This window comes from Ranitomeya variabilis, chromosome 6 (genome assembly GCF_051348905.1).
Source record: "Ranitomeya variabilis isolate aRanVar5 chromosome 6, aRanVar5.hap1, whole genome shotgun sequence".
NCBI lineage: Eukaryota > Metazoa > Chordata > Amphibia > Anura > Dendrobatidae > Ranitomeya > Ranitomeya variabilis.
In genome coordinates this window covers 386,205,584-386,232,211 of record NC_135237.1, presented here as the reverse complement: position 1 = coordinate 386,232,211, position 26,628 = coordinate 386,205,584, and positions in this window count along the sequence as shown.

The following is a 26,628-nucleotide window of genomic DNA, read 5'->3' as shown; positions in this document are numbered from 1 at the left end:
TTTAAATATTATTGGGTTTCTAAAGTCTCCCTTAAAAAACAAAAAATACATAAAAAAACAGTGGGAGAGTAATATTGCCCTTTCAGCTTGTGTGCCAGTCTTGACTCCTGGGTGTGCCACCTCTCTCCCTCTCATTCAGTGGGCCATAGAAAGCCTATTTATTTTTTTTTTTAAATATTATTGGGTTTCTAAAGTCTCCCTGAAAAAAAAAAAATACATAAAAAAACAGTGGGAGAGTAATATTGCCCTTTCAGCTTGTGTGCCAGTCTTGACTCCTGGGTGTGCCACCTCTCTCCCTCTCATTCAGTGGGCCATAGAAAGCCTATTTATTTTTTTTTTTAAATATTATTGGGTTTCTAAAGTCTCCCTTAAAAAACAAAAAATACATAAAAAAACAGTGGGAGAGTAATATTGCCCTTTCAGCTTGTGTGCCAGTCTTGACTCCTGGGTGTGCCACCTCTCTCCCTCTCATTCAGTGGGCCATAGAAAGCCTATTTATTTTTTTTTTTAAATATTATTGGGTTTCTAAAGTCTCCCTTAAAAAACAAAAAATACATAAAAAAACAGTGGGAGAGTAATATTGCCCTTTCAGCTTGTGTGCCAGTCTTGACTCCTGGGTGTGCCACCTCTCTCTCATTCAGTGGGCCATAGAAAGCATTTTTTTTTTTCCTTGATTTGTGTTCTAAAATCTACCTCAACACAAAAACACTACATCAATCAGTGGGAGAAAAATATTGGCCTCAGTCAGGGCTTGTGTGCCACTGCTGTGTGTGCTATCTCTCATTCAGTGGGCTATAGAAAGCCTATTTTTTTTTATTTTTTTTTTAATATTATTTGGTTTCTAAAGTCTCCCTGAAAAAAAAAAAAATACCTAAAAAAAAAAAACAGTGGGAGAGTAATATTGCCCTTTCAGCTTGTGTGCCAGTCTTGACTCCTGGGTGTGCCACCTCTCTCCCTCTCATTCAGTGGGCCATAGAAAGCCTATTTATTTATTTTTTTAAATATTATTGGGTTTCTAAAGTCTCCCTTAAAAAACAAAAAATACATAAAAAAACAGTGGGAGAGTAATATTGCCCTTTCAGCTTGTGTGCCAGGCTTGACTCCTGGGTGTGCCACCTCTCTCCCTCTCATTCAGTGGGCCATAGAAAGCCTATTTATTTTTTTTTTAAATATTATTGGGTTTCTAAAGTCTCCCTTAAAAAACAAAAAATACATAAAAAAACAGTGGGAGAGTAATATTGCCCTTTCAGCTTGTGTGCCAGTCTTGACTCCTGGGTGTGCCACCTCTCTCTCATTCAGTGGGCCATAGAAAGCATTTTTTTTTTTCCTTGATTTGTGTTCTAAAATCTACCTCAACACAAAAACACTACATCAATCAGTGGGAGAAAAATATTGGCCTCAGTCAGGGCTTGTGTGCCACTGCTGTGTGTGCTATCTCTCATTCAGTGGGCTATAGAAAGCCTATTTATTTATTTTTTTTCTTATTATTTGGTTTCTAAAGTCTCCCTGAAAAAAAAAAACAAAAACATAAAAAAACAGTGGGAGAGTAATATTGCCCTTTCAGCTTGTGTGCCAGTCTTGACTCCTGGGTGTGCCACCTCTCTCCCTCTCATTCAGTGGGCCATAGAAAGCCTATTTATTTTTTTTTTTAATATTATTGGGTTTCTAAAGTCTCCCTTAAAAAACAAAAAATACATAAAAAAACAGTGGGAGAGTAATATTGCCCTTTCAGCTTGTGTGCCAGGCTTGACTCCTGGGTGTGCCACCTCTCTCCCTCTCATTCAGTGGGCCATAGAAAGCCTATTTATTTTTTTTTTTAAATATTATTGGGTTTCTAAAGTCTCCCTGAAAAAAAAAATACATAAAAAAACAGTGGGAGAGTAATATTGCCCTTTCAGCTTGTGTGCCAGTCTTGACTCCTGGGTGTGCCACCTCTCTCCCTCTCATTCAGTGGGCCATAGAAAGCCTATTTATTTTTTTTTTTAAATATTATTGGGTTTCTAAAGTCTCCCTTAAAAAACAAAAAATACATAAAAAAACAGTGGGAGAGTAATATTGCCCTTTCAGCTTGTGTGCCAGTCTTGACTCCTGGGTGTGCCACCTCTCTCTCATTCAGTGGGCCATAGAAAGCATTTTTTTTTTTTTCCTTGATTTGTGTTCTAAAATCTACCTCAACACAAAAACACTACATCAATCAGTGGGAGAAAAATATTGGCCTCAGTCAGGGCTTGTGTGCCACTGCTGTGTGTGCTATCTCTCATTCAGTGGGCTATAGAAAGCCTATTTATTTATTTATTTTTTTTCTTATTATTTGGTTTCTAAAGTCTCCCTGAAAAAAAAAAAAAAAACATAAAAAAACAGTGGGAGAGTAATATTGCCCTTTCAGCTTGTGTGCCAGTCTTGACTCCTGGGTGTGCCACCTCTCTCTCTCATTCAGTGGGCTATAGAAAGCCTATTTTTTTTTTTTTTATATTATTTGGTTTCTAAAGTCTCCCTGAAATAAAAAAAAAACTTAAAAAAACAGTGGGAGAGTAATATTGCCCTTTCAGCTTGTGCGCCAGTCTTGACTCCTGGGTGTGCCACCTCTCTCTCTCTAATTGTGGGCCATAGAAAGCCTTTTTTTTTTTTTTTTTTAATATTATTTGGTTTCTAAAGTCTCCCTGAGAAAAAAAAAAAAATAAATTAGGTGGGAGATTAATATTGACATTAGTGCTTGAGTGACAGTCCTGCGTGTGTGTCATCTCTGTGATTTTGTGCCACAGAAAACAGAGTGTGTAACATTGTGCCTGATTTTCCTTGTGGTCTCACCAACCTGTTAAGGGATATTGAAATCATACTGAAGTTATAGCTCACCGTGTAAGTTGTTTGACAGCAACAAATAAAGTTACTTTGGTTAAGATTTTAAAACAATGAGGAAGTCTGGTGCAAGAGGTCGTCGTGGGCGTTCATTGTCAGCTGGTAATGATGGTAGTGGTAGTGGAGCATCAGGTGGTCGTGGGGATAAAAATATTCCACCTAAGTCTGGAGCTGTGGAGCCAGTTTCGTCGTCAGGCTACACAAGGCCTCGAACGCTCTCTTTTCTGGGAGTAGGAAAACCGCTTTTAAAGGCGGAGCAGCAACAGCAAGTTTTGGCTTACATTGCAGACTCAGCCTCTAGCTCTTTTGCCTCCTCTTCCGAAACTGGTAAATGTAAAAGCAGCGCGTCGCTTGTGGATGTTCACGGTCAGGGACAAGTCGCTTCCTTGTCCTCCTCAGCAAAAACTACAACAAGAGAGAAGGATGCAGCAGGCGACACAACGGGTCACTCCATGGAGCTCTTTACACATACCGTCCCTGGCTTAGAAAGTGAAACATTTAACAGGCCATGCCCATTACAAGTATATTCTGACATGGAGTGCACTGATGCACAGCCACAGCCAGAGTACTATGCTGCTCCTTTGACTCAGACCACCACATTGCCCTCTCAGGGTACAGATCCACAATCAGACCCTGATGAGACTATGTTGCCCCGCCACGAACGCTATACCACCGACCGACACAGTGACACAGACGAAGTTACACACGAGCTCGAAGAGGAGGTAATAGATGACCCAGTTATTGACCCCGATTGGCAGCCATTGGGGGAACAGGGTGCAGGCGGCAGTAGTTCAGAAGCGGAGGTGGAGGAGGGGCCGCAGCAGGCATCAACATCGCAACAGGTTCCATCTGCCGGGCCCGTATCTGGCCCAAAACGCGTGTCAAAGCCAAAACCTGTTGGAGCACAGCGTTGCCATCCGGTTAAAGCTCAGTCTGCAATCCCTGAAAAGGGATCCGAGTCTAGGAAGAGTGCAGTCTGGCATTTTTTTAAACAACATCCAACTGATCAGCGCAAAGTCATCTGTCAAAAATGTTCAACTAGCTTAAGCAGAGGTCAGAATCTGAAAAGTCTAAATACTAGTTGCATGCATAGACACTTAACCACCATGCATTTTCAAGCCTGGACTAACTACCAAACGTCCCTCAAGGTTGTAGCACCCTCGGCCAATGAAGCTAGTCAGCAACGCAACATCCCTTCCGTCACTGTAAGGCCACCATTTTCCGCACCACCGGCAGTATCTGTGCAGGTTTCTTTGCCAGCCAAAAGCAGTCAGGGTCAGGGAATCACCAGTTTTGTAGGAGGAAATATTGCATCTAGGGCACCGGCGGAAACAATACCGTCTCCAACCGTCTCTCAGTCTGCCATGTACACCGGCACACCCGAAAGTTCCACGATCTCCAGCTCTCCAGTCCAGCTCACCCTACATGAGACTCTGGTTAGAAAAAGGAAGTACTTATCCTCGCATCCGCGTACACAGTGTTTTAACGCCCACATAGCTAGACTAATCTCGTTAGAGATGATGCCCTACCGGTTAGTTGAAAGCGAAGCTTTCAAAGCCCTGATGGAGTACGCTGAACCACGATACGAGCTACCCAGTCGACACTTTTTTTCCAGAAAAGCCATCCCAGCCCTGCACCAGCATGTTAAACAGCGCATCGTCCATGCACTCAGGCAATCTGTGAGTACAAAGGTGCACCTGACTACAGATGCATGGACCAGTAGGCATGGCCAGGGACGTTATGTGTCCATCACGGCACACTGGGTGAATGTGGTGGATGCAGGGTCCACAGGCGACATCAATTTAGGGACAGTTGTGCCTAGCCCACGGTCTAGGAAACAGTTGGCTGTAGGCGTTCGCACCCCCTCCTCCTCCTCCTCCTCGTCCTCCTGCAGAAGCTACAGCTCTTCCACAGAACGCAGTCTGCCAACCACTCCATCGGCAGATGACACTGTTGCACACCAGTTGTCCCATTATGGGCCAGCTACTGCCAAGCGTCAGCAGGCTGTATTGGCTATGAAGTGCTTGGGCGACAACAGACACACCGCGGAAGTTCTGTCCGAGTTCTTGCAACAAGAAACACAGTCGTGGCTGGGCACAGTAGATCTTGAGGCAGGCAAGGTAGTGAGTGATAACGGAAGGAATTTCATGGCTGCCATCTCCCTTTCCCAACTGAAACACATTCCTTGCCTGGCTCACACCTTAAACCTGGTGGTGCAGTGCTTATTGAAAACTTATCCTGGGTTCTCCGACCTGCTCCTCAAAGTGCGTGCACTTTGCTCACATATCCGACGTTCGCCTGTACACGCCAGCCGTATGCAGACCTATCAGCGGTCTTTGAACCTTCCCCAGCATCGCCTAATCATAGACGTTGCAACAAGGTGGAACTCAACACTGCACATGCTTCAGAGACTGTGCGAACAGAGGCGTGCTGTTATTTATTTGTGGGAGGATACACGGGCAGGCAGTAGGATGGCAGACATGGAGTTGTCAGGTGTGCAGTGGTCTAAGATACAAGACATGTGTCAAGTCCTTCAGTGTTTTGAGGAATGCACACGGCTGGTTAGTGCAGACAACGCCGTAATAAGCATGAGCATCCCCCTAATGCGTCTGCTGATGCAAAGTTTGACGCACATAAAGGAGCAGGCGTCTGCACCAGAGGAAGAGGAAAGCCTTGATGACAGTCAGCCATTGTCTGGTCAGGGCAGTGTACAGGACGAGGTAGCGGGCGAAGAGGAGGTGGAGGACGAGGAGGATGATGGGGATGAGTATATTTTTAATGCCGAACCTTTCCCGGGGGCACAGGAAATTGGTTGCGTGTCACGGCCGGGTTCTGGTTTTTTGAGGGACACAAGTGACGTAGATTTGCCTGCAACTGCCCCTCAACCAATCACAACCGGAGATTTTACAACTGGAACTTTGGCCCACATGGCGGATTATGCCTTACGTATCCTAAAAAGGGACACACGCATTACGAAAATGATGAACGATGACGATTACTGGTTGGCCTGCCTCCTTGATCCACGCTATAAAGGCAAATTGCAAAATATTATGCCACATGAGAACTTGGAACTAATATTAGCAACCAAACAATCAACTCTTGTTGACCGTTTGCTTCAGGCATTCCCAGCACACAGCGCACGTGATCGTTCTCACACGAGCTCCAGGGGGCAGCAGACTAGGAGTGTTAGGGGTGCACACATCAGAAGTGGCGTTGGACAGAGGGGTTTTCTGACCAGGTTGTGGAGTGATTTTGCTATGACCGCAGACAGGACAGGTACTGCTGCATCAATTGAAAGTGACAGGAGACAACATTTGTCCAGTATGGTTACTAACTATTTTTCATCCCTTATCGATGTTCTCCCTCAACCGTCATTCCCATTTGATTACTGGGCCTCCAAATTAGACACCTGGCCAGAATTGGCAGAATATGCATTGCAGGAGCTTGCTTGCCCGGCAGCAAGTGTCCTATCAGAAAGAGTATTCAGTGCTGCAGGTTCAATATTAACCGAAAAAAGGACTCGTCTGGCTACCCAAAATGTTGACGATCTAACATTCATTAAAATGAACCACAACTGGATTTCGAAATCTTTTGCCCCACCATGCCCGGCCGACACCTAGCTTTCCTATGAAAGGCTCTTGCCTGTGAATTACTTTTCTAATGTCTAATTTGCTGCAGCTGATTGTACAGCATACGACATGTTTACACCTCCCTAAATGGCCAAACTCCCCACACGGGGCCGTGGTATCGCGACTTGGCGCAAGCACCCGTGAGACTGCTGTTTGTCTGAAGAGGTGGGTGTGCTCGCTTTTGGTTGACGGCATTGCTACTGGGTCCCTCATAGTACAATGTAGTGTCTCTGGCGGTGGTGGTGCACACCCAACGTCAGACACACCGTTGTAACATGAGGGGCCCTGGGGCGGTCCCGCCGGCCTCTAGAGAGTTCCCCCCTACCCCAGCTCAAAATGTGCTCTACCACATGCAAAATTATGTCGCACAGCTCCACCAATCTTTAGTCTATTCGCTGACATCATTCAATGTCTGGCACTGACAATACAAATTTGTAGACATCTACGATGCAACTTAAAGTAGTCTGTGTCTGTGTCCTATATTGGCACCATTAAATAGTTACTGCCAAATTACTATGTCAGAAACTCAGCAGATGAGCCCACCCCTGTACCTAAGTATGCCACCTTTTTTTTTGTTTTGGTTGTTTTGCGAGACATTAACATCTATTTATATTTTGGGAGTACTGGGACAGACACTCCTTGCACTACTCCTCCACTCACCACCAAGCTGCCCGTGTATCCATGTAACCGCTGTAAAACTGCCATGAGCCTATTGTTTGTTATTTTAGGCCTTTGAAGCCTGTCTGCGGTCCCTCCTTCCACTAGTCCTCCACTGACCAGACCACTGCTGCCCGTGTACCCCTGGAACCAATTATAAAGTGCCTACAGCCAGCCCATTTTTTTATGTTAGGCCTTTGAAGCCTGTCTGCGGTCCCTCCTTCCACTAGTCCTCCACTGGCCAGACCACTGCTGCCCGTGTACCCCTGGAACCAATTATAAAGTGCCTACAGCCAGCCCATTTTTTTATGTTAGGCCTTTGAAGCCTGTCTGCGGTCCCTCCTTCCACTAGTCCTCCACTGACCAGACCACTGCTGCCCGTGTACCCCTGGAACCAATTATAAAGTGCCTACAGCCAGCCCATTTTCTTATGTTAGGCCTTTGAAGCCTGTCTGCGGTCCCTACTTTAAATACTCCTCCACTGACCACCAAGCTGCCTGCCCGTGTATCCATGTAACCGCTGTAAAACTGCCATGAGCCTATTGTTTGTTATTTTAGGCCTTTGAAGCCTGTCTGCGGTCCCTCCTTCCACTAGTCCTCCACTGACCAGACCACTGCTGCCCGTGTACCCCTGGAACCAATTATAAAGTGCCTACAGCCAGCCCATTTTTTTATGTTAGGCCTTTGAAGCCTGTCTGCGGTCCCTCCTTCCACTAGTCCTCCACTGACCAGACCACTGCTGCCCATGTACCCCTGGAACCAATTATAAAGTGCCTACAGCCAGCCCATTTTCTTATGTTAGGCCTTTGAAGCCTGTCTGCGGTCCCTACTTTAAATACTCCTCCACTGACCACCAAGCTGCCTGCCCGTGTATCCATGTAACCGCTGTAAAACTGCCATGAGCCTATTGTTTGTTATTTTAGGCCTTTGAAGCCTGTCTGCGGTCCCTCCTTCCACTAGTCCTCCACTGACCAGACCACTGCTGCCCGTGTACCCCTGGAACCAATTATAAAGTGCCTACAGCCAGCCCATTTTTTTATGTTAGGCCTTTGAAGCCTGTCTGCGGTCCCTCCTTCCACTAGTCCTCCACTGACCAGACCACTGCTGCCCGTGTACCCCTGGAACCAATTATAAAGTGCCTACAGCCAGCCCATTTTCTTATGTTAGGCCTTTGAAGCCTGTCTGCGGTCCCTACTTTAAATACTCCTCCACTGACCACCAAGCTGCCTGCCCGTGTATCCATGTAACCGCTGTAAAACTGCCATGAGCCTATTGTTTGTTATTTTAGGCCTTTGAAGCCTGTCTGCGGTCCCTCCTTCCACTAGTCCTCCACTGGCCAGACCACTGCTGCCCGTGTACCCCTGGAACCAATTATAAAGTGCCTACAGCCAGCCCATTTTTTTATGTTAGGCCTTTGAAGCCTGTCTGCGGTCCCTCCTTCCACTAGTCCTCCACTGACCAGACCACTGCTGCCCGTGTACCCCTGGAACCAATTATAAAGTGCCTACAGCCAGCCCATTTTCTTATGTTAGGCCTTTGAAGCCTGTCTGCGGTCCCTACTTTAAATACTCCTCCACTGACCACCAAGCTGCCTGCCCGTGTATCCATGTAACCGCTGTAAAACTGCCATGAGCCTATTGTTTGTTATTTTAGGCCTTTGAAGCCTGTCTGCGGTCCCTCCTTCCACTAGTCCTCCACTGGCCAGACCACTGCTGCCCGTGTACCCCTGGAACCAATTATAAAGTGCCTACAGCCAGCCCATTTTTTTATGTTAGGCCTTTGAAGCCTGTCTGCGGTCCCTCCTTCCACTAGTCCTCCACTGACCAGACCACTGCTGCCCGTGTACCCCTGGAACCAATTATAAAGTGCCTACAGCCAGCCCATTTTCTTATGTTAGGCCTTTGAAGCCTGTCTTCGGTCCCTCCTTCCACTAGTCCTCCACTGGCCAGACCACTGCTGCCCGTGTACCCCTGGAACCAATTATAAAGTGCCTACAGCCAGCCCATTTTCTTATGTTAGGCCTTTGAAGCCTGTCTGCGGTCCCTACTTTAAATACTCCTCCACTGACCACCAAGCTGCCTGCCCGTGTATCCATGTAACCGCTGTAAAACTGCCATGAGCCTATTGTTTGTTATGTTAGGCCTTTGATAGCCTGTCTGCGGTCCCTACTTTAAATACTCCTCCACTCACCACCAAGCTGCCTGCCCGTCTATCCATGTAACCGCTGTAAAACTGCAATGAGCCTATTGTTTGTTATTTTAGGCCTTTGATAGCCTGTCTGCGGCCCCTACTTGCAATACTCCTCCACTGACCACAATGCTGCCTGGAGTGCCTGCCTGTGTATCCATGTAACCGATGTAAAACTGCCATGACTGCCTACTGTTTGTTATTTTAGGCCTTTGATAGCCTGTCTGCAGCCCCTACTTGCAATACTCCTCCACTGACCACACCAATGCTGCCCGTGTACCCCTGGAACCTATTTAAAAGTTCATAGAGCCTAGTTATATATTTTATTTACTATTAATAAGGCCATGATGGACTACGCTGTACCACGCTACAAGCTAACCAGTCGACACTTCTTTTGCGAGAAAAGCCATCCCAACCCTCCACCAGCATGTAGAAGACCGCATTGTCCATGCACTCTGGCAATCTGTGAGTACAAAGGTGCACCTGACAACAGACGCATGGACCTGTAGGCATGGCCACGGAAGATTACGTGTCCATTACGGCGCAATGGGTTAATGTGGTGGATGCATGGTCCACAGGGGACAGCCTACTAAGTCTGTCTGCAGTCCCTAATTCAAATTGTCCTCCACTGTCTAAATCGGAGCTTCCACCTTCTGGCTTTCGGCCTATAGTATCAGAAATTAAACTGCATTTGGCCTTCAACTTTGGTTAGGGCCTACTAACGGCTTCTGCCCCTCCCTGGTGTTGCCCTCAACTAAATAAAGCTGAGCTTCAACCTTCCGGCTCTCATTAAGTGGTTTTAAAAAAAAAAAATGGTGGTTAGGGCCTACTAACGGCTTCTGCCCCTCCCTGGTGTTGCCCTCAACTAAATAAAGCTGAGCTTCAACCTTCTGCTCCAAATTACCATTTTAAAAAATGCAATAGGCTTTTCCGGCCTACTAAAGGTGTCTGTCTGTGTGCCCCTGCCTGGTGTTGCCCTCAACTAAATAAAGCTGAGCTTCAACCTTCTGCTCCAAATTACCATTTTAAAAAATGCAATAGGCTTTTCCGGCCTACTAAAGGTGTCTGTCTGTGTGCCCCTGCCTGGTGTTGTCCTCAACTAAATAAAGCTGAGCTTCAACCTTCCGGCTCTCATTAAGTGGTTTTAAAAAAAAAAAATGGTGGTTAGGGCCTACTAACGGCTTCTGCCCCTCCCTGGTGTTGCCCTCAACTAAATAAAGCTGAGCTTCAACCTTCTGCTCCAAATTACCATTTTAAAAAATGCAATAGGCTTTTCCGGCCTACTAAAGGTGTCTGTCTGTGTGCCCCTGCCTGGTGTTGTCCTCAACTAAATAAAGCTGAGCTTCAACCTTCCGGCTCTCATTAAGTGGTTTTAAAAAAAAAAAAGGGTGGTTAGGGCCTACTAACGGCTTCTGCCCCTCCCTGGTGTTGCCCTCAACTAAATAAAGCTGAGCTTCAACCTTCTGCTCCAAATTACCATTTTAAAAAATGCAATAGGCTTTTCCGGCCTACTAAAGGTGTCTGTCTGTGTGCCCCTGCCTGGTGTTGTCCTCAACTAAATAAAGCTGAGCTTCAACCTTCCGGCTCTCATTAAGTGGTTTTAAAAAAAAAAAAGGGTGGTTAGGGCCTACTAACGGCTTCTGCCCCTCCCTGGTGTTGCCCTAAACTAAATAAAGCTGAGCTTCAACCTTCTGCTCCAAATTACCATTTTAAAAAATGCAATAGGCTTTTCCGGCCTACTAAAGGTGTCTGTCTGTGTGCCCCTGCCTGGTGTTGTCCTCAACTAAATAAAGCTGAGCTTCAACCTTCCGGCTCTCATTAAGTGGTTTAAAAAAAAAAAAATGGTGGTTAGGGCCTACTAACGGCTTCTGCCCCTCCCTGGTGTTGCCCTCAACTAAATAAAGCTGAGCTTCAACCTTCTGCTCCAAATTACCATTTTAAAAAATGCAATAGGCTTTTCCGGCCTACTAAAGGTGTCTGTCTGTGTGCCCCTGCCTGGTGTTGTCCTCAACTAAATAAAGCTGAGCTTCAACCTTCTGCTCCAAATTACCATTTTAAAAAATGCATTAGGCTTTTCCGGCCTACTAAAGGTGTCTGTCTGTGTGCCCCTGCCTGGTGTTGTCCTCAACTAAATAAAGCTGAGCTTCAACCTTCCGGCTCTCATTAAGTGGTTTTAAAAAAAAAAAATGGTGGTTAGGGCCTACTAACGGCTTCTGCCCCTCCCTGGTGTTGCCCTCAACTAAATAAAGCTGAGCTTCAACCTTCTGCTCCAAATTACCATTTTAAAAAATGCAATAGGCTTTTCCGGCCTACTAAAGGTGTCTGTCTGTGTGCCCCTGCCTGGTGTTGCCCTCAACTAAATAAAGCTGAGCTTCAACCTTCTGCTCCAAATTACCATTTTAAAAAATGCAATAGGCTTTTCCGGCCTACTAAAGGTGTCTGTCTGTGTGCCCCTGCCTGGTGTTGTCCTCAACTAAATAAAGCTGAGCTTCAACCTTCCGGCTCTCATTAAGTGGTTTTAAAAAAAAAAAATGGTGGTTAGGGCCTACTAACGGCTTCTGCCCCTCCCTGGTGTTGCCCTCAACTAAATAAAGCTGAGCTTCAACCTTCTGCTCCAAATTACCATTTTAAAAAATGCAATAGGCTTTTCCGGCCTACTAAAGGTGTCTGTCTGTGTGCCCCTGCCTGGTGTTGTCCTCAACTAAATAAAGCTGAGCTTCAACCTTCTGCTCCAAATTACCATTTTAAAAAATGCAATAGGCTTTTCCGGCCTACTAAAGGTGTCTGTCTGTGTGCCCCTGCCTGGTGTTGTCCTCAACTAAATAAAGCTGAGCTTCAACCTTCCGGCTCTCATTAAGTGGTTTTAAAAAAAAAAAATGGTGGTTAGGGCCTACTAACGGCTTCTGCCCCTCTCTGGTGTTGCCCTCAACTAAATAAAGCTGAGCTTCAACCTTCTGCTCCAAATTACCATTTTAAAAAATGCAATAGGCTTTTCCGGCCTACTAAAGGTGTCTGTCTGTGTGCCCCTGCCTGGTGTTGTCCTCAACTAAATAAAGCTGAGCTTCAACCTTCTGCTCCAAATTACCATTTTAAAAAATGCAATAGGCTTTTCCGGCCTACTAAAGGTGTCTGTCTGTGTGCCCCTGCCTGGTGTTGTCCTCAACTAAATAAAGCTGAGCTTCAACCTTCCGGCTCTCATTAAGTGGTTTAAAAAAAAAAAAATGGTGGTTAGGGCCTACTAACGGCTTCTGCCCCTCCCTGGTGTTGCCCTCAACTAAATAAAGCTGAGCTTCAACCTTCTGCTCCAAATTACCATTTTAAAAAATGCAATAGGCTTTTCCGGCCTACTAAAGGTGTCTGTCTGTGTGCCCCTGCCTGGTGTTGTCCTCAACTAAATAAAGCTGAGCTTCAACCTTCTGCTCCAAATTACCATTTTAAAAAATGCAATAGGCTTTTCCGGCCTACTAAAGGTGTCTGTCTGTGTGCCCCTGCCTGGTGTTGTCCTCAACTAAATAAAGCTGAGCTTCAACCTTCCGGCTCTCATTAAGTGGTTTTAAAAAAAAAAAATGGTGGTTAGGGCCTACTAACGGCTTCTGCCCCTCCCTGGTGTTGCCCTCAACTAAATAAAGCTGAGCTTCAACCTTCTGCTCCAAATTACCATTTTAAAAAATGCAATAGGCTTTTCCGGCCTACTAAAGGTGTCTGTCTGTGTGCCCCTGCCTGGTGTTGTCCTCAACTAAATAAAGCTGAGCTTCAACCTTCCGGCTCTCATTAAGTGGTTTTAAAAAAAAAAAATGGTGGTTAGAGCCTACTAACGGCTTCTGCCCCTCCCTGGTGTTGCCCTCAACTAAATAAAGCTGAGCTTCAACCTTCTGCTCCAAATTACCATTTTAAAAAATGCAATAGGCTTTTCCGGCCTACTAAAGGTGTCTGTCTGTGTGCCCCTGCCTGGTGTTGTCCTCAACTAAATAAAGCTGAGCTTCAACCTTCTGCTCCAAATTACCATTTTAAAAAATGCAATAGGCTTTTCCGGCCTACTAAAGGTGTCTGTCTGTGTGCCCCTGCCTGGTGTTGTCCTCAACTAAATAAAGCTGAGCTTCAACCTTCCGGCTCTCATTAAGTGGTTTTAAAAAAAAAAAATGGTGGTTAGGGCCTACTAACGGCTTCTGCCCCTCCCTGGTGTTGCCCTCAACTAAATAAAGCTGAGCTTCAACCTTCTGCTCCAAATTACCATTTTAAAAAATGCAATAGGCTTTTCCGGCCTACTAAAGGTGTCTGTCTGTGTGCCCCTGCCTGGTGTTGCCCTCAACTAAATAAAGCTGAGCTTCAACCTTCTGCTCCAAATTACCATTTTAAAAAATGCAATAGGCTTTTCCGGCCTACTAAAGGTGTCTGTCTGTGTGCCCCTGCCTGGTGTTGTCCTCAACTAAATAAAGCTGAGCTTCAACCTTCCGGCTCTCATTAAGTGGTTTTAAAAAAAAAAAATGGTGGTTAGGGCCTACTAACGGCTTCTGCCCCTCCCTGGTGTTGCCCTCAACTAAATAAAGCTGAGCTTCAACCTTCTGCTCCAAATTACCGTTTTAAAAAATGCAATAGGCTTTTCCGGCCTACTAAAGGTGTCTGTCTGTGTGCCCCTGCCTGGTGTTGTCCTCAACTAAATAAAGCTGAGCTTCAACCTTCCGGCTCTCATTAAGTGGTTTTAAAAAAAAAAAATGGTGGTTAGGGCCTACTAACGGCTTCTGCCCCTCCCTGGTGTTGCCCTCAACTAAATAAAGCTGAGCTTCAACCTTCTGCTCCAAATTACCATTTTAAAAAATGCAATAGGCTTTTCCGGCCTACTAAAGGTGTCTGTCTGTGTGCCCCTGCCTGGTGTTGTCCTCAACTAAATAAAGCTGAGCTTCAACCTTCTGCTCCAAATTACCATTTTAAAAAATGCAATAGGCTATTCCGGCCTACTAAAGGTGTCTGTCTGTGTGCCCCTGCCTGGTGTTGTCCTCAACTAAATAAAGCTGAGCTTCAACCTTCCGGCTCTCATTAAGTGGTTTTAAAAAAAAAAAATGGTGGTTAGGGCCTACTAACGGCTTCTGCCCCTCCCTGGTGTTGCCCTCAACTAAATAAAGCTGAGCTTCAACCTTCTGCTCCAAATTACCATTTTAAAAAATGCAATAGGCTTTTCCGGCCTACTAAAGGTGTCTGTCTGTGTGCCCCTGCCTGGTGTTGCCCTCAACTAAATAAAGCTGAGCTTCAACCTTCTGCTCCAAATTACCATTTTAAAAAATGCAATAGGCTTTTCCGGCCTACTAAAGGTGTCTGTCTGTGTGCCCCTGCCTGGTGTTGTCCTCAACTAAATAAAGCTGAGCTTCAACCTTCCGGCTCTCATTAAGTGGTTTAAAAAAAAAAAAATGGTGGTTAGGGCCTACTAACGGCTTCTGCCCCTCCCTGGTGTTGCCCTCAACTAAATAAAGCTGAGCTTCAACCTTCTGCTCCAAATTACCATTTTAAAAAATGCAATAGGCTTTTCCGGCCTACTAAAGGTGTCTGTCTGTGTGCCCCTGCCTGGTGTTGTCCTCAACTAAATAAAGCTGAGCTTCAACCTTCCGGCTCTCATTAAGTGGTTTTAAAAAAAAAAAATGGTGGTTAGAGCCTACTAACGGCTTCTGCCCCTCCCTGGTGTTGCCCTCAACTAAATAAAGCTGAGCTTCAACCTTCTGCTCCAAATTACCATTTTAAAAAATGCAATAGGCTTTTCCGGCCTACTAAAGGTGTCTGTCTGTGTGCCCCTGCCTGGTGTTGTCCTCAACTAAATAAAGCTGAGCTTCAACCTTCTGCTCCAAATTACCATTTTAAAAAATGCAATAGGCTTTTCCGGCCTACTAAAGGTGTCTGTCTGTGTGCCCCTGCCTGGTGTTGTCCTCAACTAAATAAAGCTGAGCTTCAACCTTCCGGCTCTCATTAAGTGGTTTTAAAAAAAAAAAATGGTGGTTAGGGCCTACTAACGGCTTCTGCCCCTCCCTGGTGTTGCCCTCAACTAAATAAAGCTGAGCTTCAACCTTCTGCTCCAAATTACCATTTTAAAAAATGCAATAGGCTTTTCCGGCCTACTAAAGGTGTCTGTCTGTGTGCCCCTGCCTGGTGTTGCCCTCAACTAAATAAAGCTGAGCTTCAACCTTCTGCTCCAAATTACCATTTTAAAAAATGCAATAGGCTTTTCCGGCCTACTAAAGGTGTCTGTCTGTGTGCCCCTGCCTGGTGTTGTCCTCAACTAAATAAAGCTGAGCTTCAACCTTCCGGCTCTCATTAAGTGGTTTTAAAAAAAAAAAATGGTGGTTAGGGCCTACTAACGGCTTCTGCCCCTCCCTGGTGTTGCCCTCAACTAAATAAAGCTGAGCTTCAACCTTCTGCTCCAAATTACCGTTTTAAAAAATGCAATAGGCTTTTCCGGCCTACTAAAGGTGTCTGTCTGTGTGCCCCTGCCTGGTGTTGTCCTCAACTAAATAAAGCTGAGCTTCAACCTTCTGCTCCAAATTACCATTTTAAAAAATGCAATAGGCTTTTCCGGCCTACTAAAGGTGTCTGTCTGTGTGCCCCTGCCTGGTGTTGTCCTCAACTAAATAAAGCTGAGCTTCAACCTTCCGGCTCTCATTAAGTGGTTTTAAAAAAAAAAAATGGTGGTTAGGGCCTACTAACGGCTTCTGCCCCTCCCTGGTGTTGCCCTCAACTAAATAAAGCTGAGCTTCAACCTTCTGCTCCAAATTACCATTTTAAAAAATGCAATAGGCTTTTCCGGCCTACTAAAGGTGTCTGTCTGTGTGCCCCTGCCTGGTGTTGTCCTCAACTAAATAAAGCTGAGCTTCAACCTTCTGCTCCAAATTACCATTTTAAAAAATGCAATAGGCTTTTCCGGCCTACTAAAGGTTTCTGTCTGTGTGCCCCTGCCTGGTGTTGTCCTCAACTAAATAAAGCTGAGCTTCAACCTTCCGGCTCTCATTAAGTGGTTTTGAAAAAAAAAAATGGTGGTTAGGGCCTACTAACGGCTTCTGCCCCTCCCTGGTGTTGCCCTCAACTAAATAAAGCTGAGCTTCAACCTTCTGCTCCAAATTACCATTTTAAAAAATGCAATAGGCTTTTCCGGCCTACTAAAGGTGTCTGTCTGTGTGCCCCTGCCTGGTGTTGTCCTCAACTAAATAAAGCTGAGCTTCAACCTTCTGCTCCAAATTACCATTTTAAAAAATGCAATAGGCTTTTCCGGCCTACTAAAGGTGTCTGTCTGTGTGCCCCTGCCTGGTGTTGTCCTCAACTAAATAAAGCTGAGCTTCAACCTTCCGGCTCTCATTAAGTGGTTTTAAAAAAAAAAAATGGTGGTTAGGGCCTACTAACGGCTTCTGCCCCTCCCTGGTGTTGCCCTCAACTAAATAAAGCTGAGCTTCAACCTTCTGCTCCAAATTACCATTTTAAAAAATGCAATAGGCTTTTCCGGCCTACTAAAGGTGTCTGTCTGTGTGCCCCTGCCTGGTGTTGTCCTCAACTAAATAAAGCTGAGCTTCAACCTTCCGGCTCTCATTAAGTGGTTTTAAAAAAAAAAAATGGTGGTTAGGGCCTACTAACGGCTTCTGCCCCTCCCTGGTGTTGCCCTCAACTAAATAAAGCTGAGCTTCAACCTTCTGCTCCAAATTACCATTTTAAAAAATGCAATAGGCTTTTCCGGCCTACTAAAGGTGTCTGCCCCTCCCTGGTGTTGTCCTCAACTGAACAAAGCTGAGCTTCCACATTCTGGCTTTCGCCCTATACTATCAGATATTAAACTGCATTTGGCCTACTAGTGTGGTTAGGCCCTTGAAACAGTGTCTGCTGCTCTTGGGTTTGCTACTCCACTGAACAAAGCAATGCCGCCTGTTTAGTCCTGTTACCAATTTTGAACTGCATGTAGCCTACTTTATTCTTTGGCCCTATATCTGTTTCCTCCTCATCCTGCCCATTGCCCAGCCACTGCTAAATGAGTCTGCTGGTACATTGACCTAGACCACTACATTCCCCTTGTACTCTACACAGCCAGAATCTGACCCTGCTGAAAGTAAGGTTCCCCTTCCCGCATGTTATACCACCTTACACAGGGACAAAGAGGAAGGTGCAGATGAAAGTGCAGGTTCCTTCATCAGGTGGGGGGGCATACTCGTTGGCGACGTCACTGGCACAGGGCCCCTCAGAGTACGCAAAAGTGTCGCTGCTGGTGGGAGGCGCCCCCGCCATGCAAACACACCGCCGTACTTTGAGGGGCCCTGTGCCAGTGGCAATGCGAACGAGTGGGCCCCCCCCTGCTTGCTCAGGATCACAGCACTTGCAACTTTTAAATACTTACCTTTCCCTGCAACACCGCCGTGACGTAGTCTGCATTTCCTGGGCCCACGAAAAACTTGAGCCAGCCCTACTCCCCCCACAACTTTCCCCCAATTCCCTATGCCCAACTATTATTATACAGTTAATTAAGATTGGCAAGCTTCAGAAACAAGAATGGATGTTTTTGGCATTAAAATGGGCACTGTAGGTGTTTTCCTGGCCTCCACTCACTGCCGACTATGCTTCCCCATTGACTTGCATTGGGTTTCGTGTTTCGGTCGATCCCCGACTTTTAGCGATAATCGGCCGACTGCACTCGACTCGACTCTGGACAAAATCGGGTTTCCCAAAACCCTACTCGATCTTAAAAAAATGAAAGTCGCTCAACCCTATTGATTAGTAATAAGCAGTTATCTGGGGCAAGTCCTATGTTGATTGACATTAGAAGGATTTACCTCCAATTTGGAATGTGTGCATCTTTCAACATTGATGACGTTTTCATAATATGGATTACACTGATGATGTACTGAGCTATTAGTACCTACAGACTCTTTTCATCAATTGGTTATTAATGTTTATTGTAATCTTTCTCTTTGTATCTAGTCTTTCTATGAAAATAGAGGTAGGGCCAATGGGAGGAATCAGGAGGAGTGGCCCATTGATGAATAACTATAAATGACATTATATGTCTGTGCATATGTTTATCTGTTTTGTTTGACAAAGGCCGTGTGTGGCTTAAGCATTACACTTTTTTGCATACTATAACCAATAAAGAAGTTTTGAGGAGACTATCAGGTGCTTTGGACATTCATTACTCTGTGTTACTTGCAATATGGTGGACAATTGCACCAATATAGTTAATTAAAGATTCTGTAGCACCTCTGCCCCGTGCCCGGTCCGCTTCCTGTTACCCACCTGGTGCATCGAGGTCGTCACTTTGGAGCGGTGCCCAGCGAGGATGACGGTCTTCTAGGGTTCCCGTCCCTTGTCCTGCACTGCCAGCTCCTGCTCCTGCTTCCTGGACACTGCGCACGGCCTGTAGGTCTCCTGTAGCGGCCCTGAGGGTGCGAGTGAGCTTGCCAAGTCTCTCCACAGCTCTCTGGACTACGCCAATATCTTTTGCACCAGTGTCTGCCAGTTACAGCCCGTTACCCACTCCAGCTGTTTGCCACTTGGCAAGTTCTCCGCCTTCTGCAATTCCTGCCAGCCTGCCTGTCCCGTTGGGTCAGCTTCCACATGTTCTGGGTCTAACTGGAGGTAGCACCTTGTGTCCCTTAGGCATTCCAACCTGGCCCTGTTTGAGGTGTCTTGCTTTGGGTTTCTGGGGTACGCATAGTTACACCCCCTTCGGAGCCCCCCCGGGATAGTGGTACTGTGGTTCCACGAAAATTTCATTAAAAGAATGTTTGCTTCACCAAGTGTGTCTCCGCTTCAATTCATTACAGATTCTATCATTTTGAAGAGTATTATTCCCATCATCTCTCTGCAAGTCATAAAATGTAGATTCAGAATATTTACATCCATTAACTTACAGGAAATGTATCATCTAATTAGAGAATTTTTTTTTTCTTTTTCATCTGGTCAGACTTTTAGGTTAACATCTTGCAGCCAAGACTTGTCTTGCCACACTGATCACTATGGCCCTGAAAATAACAAGGGTATATAACTGTACATTTACATTTTCATACTGAATAATAAATCCTCAACACTGCATTCCTAAGTTCAAATATAGATCCCACCAGAGGCGTAGCTAGGGTTTTGGTCCAGGGGGGGCGAAGCTTCTGAGTGGGCCCCTAACCAGGTAACCTTCATTACAATTCGGTGATGCGCCCTAATAGTGGAGGAGAACCTCAGCAGATGACCATGCTGTTACTGATGATAATCTCTATATAAAGACCAACATGGATATTACCGCCATATTGTCAGTGGTAGATACTAGTCCTGCAGAACATATAACTGATCACTGCACAGTTACAGATAATGACTTACCGCTGACGATCTTTCTGATAGAATTGTTCATTTTTCCCGTCTTTTCCATCTGGGCCAGACCGACATGACAACTTCTTCCAGCTACAACTCATCTGCAGAGAATACAACAAAGACACATTTCACTTCTCACATTCCAGCCCCATCACCATCTACTCCCAACCTGCACAAACTCCTCATCCTGCTTATACCCCAATACTGAGCCGCTGCTGCCGTATGTGTCCCTATTACTGCACCTGATACCCCAATACTGAGCCTCTGCTGCCGTATGTGTCCCTATTACTGCCCCTGATACCCCAATACTGAGCCTCTGCTGCCGTATGTGTCCTTATTACTGCCCCTGATACCCCAATACTGAGTCGCTGCTGCCGTATGTGTCCCTATTACTGCACCTGATACCCCAATACTGAGCCTCTGCTGCCATATGTGTCCCTATTACTGCACCTGATACCCCAATACTGAGCCGCTGCTGCCGTATGTGTCCCTATTACTGCACCTGATACCCCAATACTGAGCCTCTGCTGCCGTATGTGTCCTTATTACTGCCCCTGATACCCCAATACTGAGCCTCTGCTGCCGTATGTGTCCTTATTACTGCCCCTGATACCCCAATACTGAGTCGCTACTGCCGTATGTGTCCCTATTACTGCACCTGATACCCCAATACTGAGCCTCTGCTGCCATATGTGTCCCTATTACTGCACCTGATACCCCAATACTGAGCCTCTGCTGCCATATGTGTCCTTATCACTGCACCTGATACCTCAATACTGAGCCGCTGCTGCCATATGTGTCCTTATTACTGCCCCTGATACCCCAATACTGAGCCTCTGCTGCCGTATGTGACCCTATTACTGCACCTGATACCCCAATACTGAGCCGCTGCTGCCGTATGTGTCCTTATTACTGCACCTGATACCCCGATACTGAGCCGCTGCTGCCGTATGTGTCCTTATTACTGCACCTGATACCTCAATACTGAGCCTCTGCTGCCGTATGTGTCCTTATTACTGCACCTGATACCCCAATACTGAGCCTCTGCTGCCGTATGTGTCCTTATTACTGCACCTGATACCCCGATACTGAGCCGCTGCTGCCGTATGTGTCCTTATTACTACCCCTGATACCCCAATACTGAGCCGCTGCTGCCGTATGTGTCCTTATTACTGCACCTGATACCTCAATACTGAGCCTCTGCTGCCGTATGTGTCCTTATTACTGCACCTGATACCCCAATACTGAGCCTCTGCTGCCGTATGTGTCCTTATTACTGCACCTGATACCTCAATACTGAGCCGCTGCTGCCGTATGTGTCCTTATTACTGCCCCTGATACCCCAATACTGAGCCGCTGCTGCCGTATGTGTCCGTATTACTGCCCCTGATACCCCAATACTGAGCCGCTGCTGCCGTATGTGACCCTATTACTGCACCTGCTGTGTGGTTCTCTGTGCCCTCTAAATTCTAAAGCACCCCTCTATAATATAGTAATGCCAGGTGCAAGTGCCATAGAAAACAGTGCCCACATTTTGTCCCCTAGAAAGTAATAATGCCCTCTGTGTGTGACCCTTTGATAGTCACAGTAACCTACTTTTAATAAAGTCCCGAGTCTCCCCCACTGTACAGCTCCCCTATACACAGTAGGATGCCCCCTCACTGTATATACTGACCCGTTAATATCCCCCAAACTGGCTCCAACACTGTATGATGGCCCTGTCGCTGTAATCTCCACACTGAATGATGGCCCTCTAGATAGCCTCCATATAGCATAATACACCAGATACCATATTGAGGACTATAATACATTCCCCATAGGCCTCCATATAGTATCATGCACTCCCCATAGGCAGACTCTATAGTATAATGCCCTTCACATAGGAAGACTTTATAGTATAATGCAGCTCCCATAGGCAGCCTCTATAAGGAAGGCTGTAAATGTGTCCCCAATCCCCTCCGCAAGGCATAAAAATTACCTCTCATTATACTCACCAATGGCGCTCACCAAGGCATCGCTGGTCTTGACTTAAGATCGCCATCCTCCATTACTGCTTCATCTGTATGACACATCCTACGTCATCCACACAGTGTCACCCATCGCGCTCCTGTGCAGGCACACTTCTCTCTGGGCTGCTGAAAGCAGAGCCAAGTACTGTAGTGTGTATGCGCTGAGAAAGGCCAAAGGGCACTGATGACCTGGAAATAAACCAGAGAATGCGCACTACAATACTGTGCTCTGACTTCAGCAGGGCAAAGAGAAGTCCACCTGTATGGGAGTGCGATAGAGGACACTGAATGCATGATGTAGGACGCATCTTCCACACGAAGAGGGACAGCGATCACAGGAAGAGGGTCGGCGTCTGATCAAGACTGACGCCCGGACTGCGCCATCCGTGAGTATAATAAAAGCTCTTTTTTGTGCCTTGCATAGAGGATTGGGGACATAGAGAGCATTCTAGAACACAATGTGAGGGCGTACAGATGCTGGCTGGACCTTATATGGTGACAGGCTCCCACATGTAAAGCCGTCCTGCAAGATTCCAGCCACTCGCAAACTTAAGAAAATAATCATTCTCCTTCTCATAAGCTAATCAGCAGTAAATACATTATGTGCAAGACACTTATCGATCACATGTCAGTGTTCAGTGTCTGTCCAGATTGCAGGATAAACAAGACATTCATTGCTTTATATACTGTGCCTGTATGTATGTATTCAAGGCAACAGATCAGACATGTCAAAAAGCAAATGACATGTGCCAAGATACTCATCATGCTGTGTGGAGAGTGTCCTCTGGTCCTGGGGGCTGCTCCTCAGGCTCCTCCCAGTCAGATGCTGCAGAAATCATGTGTAGGCAATGAGCTCACAGGCAGAGTCCCCCTGCATCCCCGGCTGCTGCTGCTGCTGCTGCTGGAGCTGATCACTTCTCTGCAGCACAGCAGCTTTGAGCAGAGCGCGCTCAGCCGGGATTGGGTGAGCGGTGAGTGACCTCCCTTCCCCCTCTCCTCCACAGACTGCAGAAGAGCGATCACATGACTCACTCCCTGCACTCTGATTGGAGGCCTTCTCTTCCATCTCTCTGCTGACTCCCTGTGAGCGTTTGTACCGTGCATGTTACTTTAGCTACATACACAGTACAGACGCAGGGGAAATGAAAGATAATCCATGACCGGAGGCAGGGGCCCCTAACGCCGGCCCTGACAGTAGTGTAGCTCCGGGTGGGCCCCCTCAGAGCACAGGGCCCGGGGCGACCGCCCCCTCTGCCCCCCTGGTAGCTACGCTACTGGATCCCACCTAATATACAATTAGCCACGCACTATTCAAAATATAAATCTATAAATCTGTAAAAAAAGAACTGAGAACCCTATTAACTATAATTATAAGTAATCACTTTTCCACTCCCCAATAAGTATAAATTAGCCACTGTGACTCTTCCCCAAAATACATTACTAGCCTCTGACCTGTGTCATTTTCTTAACACAAAATTCTTTATATGACCCTGTATCATCCTCTCCTTCCCCAATTCATTATGAGACCCTGTAATTTAGAATTATATGAAGGATGTAGGTGTGCTGAACCATCTTATCAGCCTCAATAGGAACCTTTACATCAACTAAGAAGCAACAATTAGGGTTGAGCGACTTTCATTTTTTTAAGATCGAGTAGGGTTTTGGGAAACCCGATTTTGTCCAGAGTCGAGTCGAGTGCAGTCGGCCGATTATCGCTAAAAGTCGGGGATCGACCGAAACACGAAACCCAATGCAAGTCAATGGGGAAGCATAGTCGGCAGTGAGTGGAGGCCAGGAAAACACCTACAGTGCCCATTTTAATGCCAAAAACATCCATTCTTGTTTCTGAAGCTTGCCAATCTTAATTAACTGTATAATAATAGTTGGGCATAGGGAATTGGGTGAAAGTTGTGGGGGGAGTAGGGCTGGCTCAAGTTTTTCGTGGGCCCAGGAAATGCGGACTACGTCACGGCGGTGTTGCAGGGAAAGGTAAGTATTTAAAAGTTGCAAGTGCTGTGATCCTGAGCAAGCAGGGGGGGGGCCCACTCGTTCGCATTGCCACTGGCACAGGGCCCCTCAAAGTACGGCGGTGTGTTTGCATGGCGGGGGCGCCTCCCACCAGCAGCGACACTTTTGCGTACTCTGAGGGGCCCTGTGCCAGTGACGTCGCCAACGAGTATGCCCCCCCACCTGATGAAGGAACCTGCACTTTCATCTGCACCTTCCTCTTTGTCCCTGTGTAAGGTGGTATAACATGCGGGAAGGGGAACCTTACTTTCAGCAGGGACAGATTCTGGCTGTGTAGAGTACAAGGGGAATGTAGTGGTCTAGGTCAATGTACCAGCAGACTCATTTAGCAGTGGCTGGGCAATGGGCAGGATGAGGAGGAAACAGATATAGGGCCAAAGAATAAAGTAGGCTACATGCAGTTCAAAATTGGTAACAGGACTAAACAGGCGGCATTGCTTTGTTCAGTGGAGTAGCAAACCCAAGAGCAGCAGACACTGTTTCAAGGGCCTAACCACACTAGTAGGCCAAATGCAGTTTAATATCTGATAGTATAGGGCGAAAGCCAGAATGTGGAAGCTCAGCTTTGTTCAGTTGAGGACAACACCAGGGAGGGGCAGACACCTTTAGTAGGCCGGAAAAGCCTATTGCATTTTTTAAAATGGTAATTTGGAGCAGAAGGTTGAAGCTCAGCTTTATTTACTTGAGGGCAACACCAGGGAGGGGCAGAAGCCGTTAGTAGGCCCTAACCACCATTTTTTTTTTTTAAACCACATAATGAGAGCCGGAAGGTTGAAGCTCAGCTTTATTTAGTTGAGGACAACACCAGGGAGGGGCACACAGACAGACACCTTTAGTAGGCCTGAAAAGCCTATTGCATTTTTCAAAATGGTAATTTGGAGCAGAAGGTTGAAGCTCAGCTTTATTTAGTTGAGGGCAACACCAGGGAGGGGCAGAAGCCGTTAGTAGGCCCTAACCACCATTTTTTTTTTAAAACCACATAATGAGAGCCGGAAGGTTGAAGCTCAGCTTTGTTCAGTTGAGGACAACACCAGGGAGGGGCAGACACCTTTAGTAGGCCGGAAAAGCCTATTGCATTTTTTAAAATGGTAATTTGGAGCAGAAGGTTGAAGCTCAGCTTTATTTAGTTGAGGGCAACACCAGGGAGGGGCAGAAGCCGTTAGTAGGCCCTAACCACCATTTTTTTTTTTTAAACCACATAATGAGAGCCGGAAGGTTGAAGCTCAGCTTTATTTAGTTGAGGACAACACCAGGGAGGGGCACACAGACAGACACCTTTAGTAGGCCTGAAAAGCCTATTGCATTTTTTAAAATGGTAATTTGGAGCAGAAGGTTGAAGCTCAGCTTTATTTACTTGAGGGCAACACCAGGGAGGGGCAGAAGCCGTTAGTAGGCCCTAACCACCATTTTTTTTTTTAAAACCACATAATGAGAGCCGGAAGGTTGAAGCTCAGCTTTATTTAGTTGAGGACAACACCAGGGAGGGGCACACAGACAGACACCTTTAGTAGGCCTGAAAAGCCTATTGCATTTTTTAAAATGGTAATTTGGAGCAGAAGGTTGAAGCTCAGCTTTATTTACTTGAGGGCAACACCAGGGAGGGGCAGAAGCCGTTAGTAGGCCCTAACCACCATTTTTTTTTTTTAAACCACATAATGAGAGCCGGAAGGTTGAAGCTCAGCTTTATTTAGTTGAGGACAACACCAGGGAGGGGCACACAGACAGACACCTTTAGTAGGCCTGAAAAGCCTATTGCATTTTTCAAAATGGTAATTTGGAGCAGAAGGTTGAAGCTCAGCTTTATTTAGTTGAGGGCAACACCAGGGAGGGGCAGAAGCCGTTAGTAGGCCCTAACCACCATTTTTTTTTTAAAACCACATAATGAGAGCCGGAAGGTTGAAGCTCAGCTTTGTTCAGTTGAGGACAACACCAGGGAGGGGCAGACACCTTTAGTAGGCCGGAAAAGCCTATTGCATTTTTTAAAATGGTAATTTGGAGCAGAAGGTTGAAGCTCAGCTTTATTTAGTTGAGGGCAACACCAGGGAGGGGCAGAAGCCGTTAGTAGGCCCTAACCACCATTTTTTTTTTAAAACCACATAATGAGAGCCGGAAGGTTGAAGCTCAGCTTTATTTAGTTGAGGACAACACCAGGGAGGGGCAGAAGCCGTTAGTAGGCCCTAACCACCATTTTTTTTTTTAAAACCACATAATGAGAGCCGGAAGGTTGAAGCTCAGCTTTATTTAGTTGAGGACAACACCAGGGAGGGGCAGAAGCCGTTAGTAGGCCCTAACCACCATTTTTTTTTTTAAAACCACATAATGAGAGCCGGAAGGTTGAAGCTCAGCTTTATTTAGTTGAGGACAACACCAGGGAGGGGCACACAGACAGACACCTTTAGTAGGCCTGAAAAGCCTATTGCATTTTTTAAAATGGTAATTTGGAGCAGAAGGTTGAAGCTCAGCTTTATTTAGTTGAGGGCAACACCAGGGAGGGGCAGAAGCCGTTAGTAGGCCCTAACCACCATTTTTTTTTTTTAAACCACATAATGAGAGCCGGAAGGTTGAAGCTCAGCTTTATTTAGTTGAGGACAACACCAGGGAGGGGCACACAGACAGACACCTTTAGTAGGCCTGAAAAGCCTATTGCATTTTTTAAAATGGTAATTTGGAGCAGAAGGTTGAAGCTCAGCTTTATTTACTTGAGGGCAACACCAGGGAGGGGCAGAAGCCGTTAGTAGGCCCTAACCACCATTTTTTTTTTTAAAACCACATAATGAGAGCCGGAAGGTTGAAGCTCAGCTTTATTTAGTTGAGGACAACACCAGGGAGGGGCACACAGACAGACACCTTTTGTAGGCCTGAAAAGCCTATTGCATTTTTCAAAATGGTAATTTGGAGCAGAAGGTTGAAGCTCAGCTTTATTTAGTTGAGGGCAACACCAGGGAGGG